The sequence below is a fragment of the Otolemur garnettii genome, unplaced genomic scaffold (assembly GCF_000181295.1).
Source record: "Otolemur garnettii isolate 467f Iridium unplaced genomic scaffold, OtoGar3 scaffold00244, whole genome shotgun sequence".
NCBI lineage: Eukaryota > Metazoa > Chordata > Mammalia > Primates > Galagidae > Otolemur > Otolemur garnettii.
Window position 1 is genome coordinate 1221876 of NW_003852639.1, and position 2255 is coordinate 1224130.

The window sequence follows — 2255 nt, forward strand, 5'->3', positions numbered from 1 at the left end:
ATTGTTGTTTGGTGGGTCCGGGCTGGGGATTCGAACCCGCCACCTTAGGTGTACGTGGCTGGCGCCTTAGCCGGGTGAGCTATAGGCGCCTAGCCTCTTCTTCTTCTTCTTCTTTTTTTTTTTTTTGCAGTTTTGACCGTGGCTGGATTTGAACCTACCCACTAGTGCCCTACTCCTTGAGCCATAGGCACTGCCCAATTTCTTTTTTTTTGAGAAAGAATCTTGCTCTGTCCCTCTCGCTAGAGTGCAGTGGCATAGCTTACAGCAACCTCAAACTTATACCCCTCACAATATTCCATCCCTTGTAAAGCACCAATACTTACCATCTTTACGTCCTGCACGTCCATTCCCTCCTCTGACTGGCAGCCTCCTGGCCCCTGGTGCCCCAGTCCACTGTCCCAGTAAGAATAGAGAGAACAGCTTTGTAAAGTGACACTGTGAATGGGGAGGGCTGCTGTGGCAGTGACTGAACAGAGGTGATGATCTGTTGTGGCCACCCCAACCCTGACTCAGGACCTGAGACTGTACTAGGAGGGTGGGGGTTTTGTACCCCTCCCTGGGATACTGATGTAGGGTCAAAGTCAGACCCCTCCCTGGAACTCAAAGAAGACTCTAAGCACCCAGGGAGGGGTGTGGTGGACCAGATGTCCCAACTCCTCCCAGAAATTTATTCCTTTTTATTTTTTGACACAGAGTGTCACTACACCACCCTCCATAGAGTGCTGTAGCATCACAGCTCTCAGCAACCTCTGACTCTTGGGCTCAAGTGATTCTCTTCCCTCAGCCTCCCGAGTAGCTGGGACTACAGGAGGCTACCACACACCTGGCTATTTTTTTGTTGTGGTTGTCATGGTTGTTTAGCTAGCCTGGGCCAGGTTCAAACCCACCACCAACCTCAGTGTATGTGGCTGACCCCGTAACCACTGTGCTATGGGCACTGAGCTTTATTTTTTGAGACAAAGTCTCACTTTGTCACCCTCGGTAGAGTGCCATGGAGTCACAGCTCTCAGCAACCTCTGACTCTTGGGCTCAAGTGATTCTCTTGCCTCAGCTTCCCGAGTAGCTGGGTCTATAGGCACCTGCCGTAATGCTTGGCTATTTTTAGAGACTAGATCTCACTTTGTCTCAGGCTGGTCTCAAATTTGTGAGCTCAGGCAATTCACCTGCCTTGGCCTCCCAGAGTGTTGGGATTACAGGCGTGAGCCACCGTGCCCAGCCCAGAAATTCATTCTTGTTCAGAGGTAGTGAAGGGTGGGTCTGAAGGGCTGGGAAAGGGGCAGGGCTGGCCCCCAACTTTGCCCTGCTGTCATTGGCCCTCCCCACTCCTCCCACCCCAATTGTCTCAATGTTTGGGTCTTGGGAGGAGGGGACAGTGAGTGGGGATAGGGCTGGGGAGGAGGCTCAGGTTGAAAGCAGAGAGAGACAGCAGCCTCCAGCCTCTACCTCAGGCTCATCCCCCCATCCAGGGCTCCCCAAAGTAAGGCCAGGGGGAGCAGAGGTGGGAGAGGCTATGGGAGCAATGGGAAAGCCATGTGCAGGGTACATGGAAGAGGAAAGGGGAGAAGCAAGGATGGGAGAGTTAGGGGGCTGGCTGAGGGTCGGGGAGCAGAGGGATAAGGTGGCAGGAGAGGAGGTGACAGGAGGCACAGGCAGGGTCAGGAGACAGCTACAGGTTGGAGAGGCACGTAGGTGGGGAATGGTTAGGAAATGGGCAGGCTGAGCCCTTAGGCCTCCCCACAGATGTCCCTTGGGCACCAAGGCTGCCTGAGCCTTGGGCCTGAACTCAGAGGTGCCAGATAGGCCTATGTGGGCCTTCTGAACTCTGCTGCCCAATGCTTACATATTTGTGACTGTGAGTCTGTAGCACAGGTGACCTGTTTGTGGCCTCTGTGACTGTGTCAGGGATGACTCTGTCTAGAAGGTGGGGTAGGCTGTAGTTGTTAGTCTAAGTGTGTGAGAGAAGTCTGCTCCTGGCACAGTGGACTCTGCTGATCTGTCCTGCACCAGCCTTGACTGCCACTCCAAAGATGGGCATCTTGAGAAATGGCTGCTCAGTGTGTCATGAAGGTGGAGCTGCATATTTCCTGTAACATTCTTTTGGATACTGATGTAGGGTGAAATTCAGACCCTCTATGTGTATTATTTTTGAACACAAGTAATCAATAGTGGTATGAGGTTGAACACACAGAAAGGATTAAGAATTGCTTGAATCCCAAATTTTCCAAGACATTTATTATTATTTTTTTTTTTTTTTT

General features: G+C 51.8%; 1 pseudogene; it reads left to right on the forward strand.

Annotated features, from left to right (window-relative positions):
* Positions 1-2043: 2043 nt before the first annotated feature.
* The window catches only part of LOC100965055, a 3723-nt pseudogene continuing 3511 nt past the window's right edge, over positions 2044-2255 (forward strand).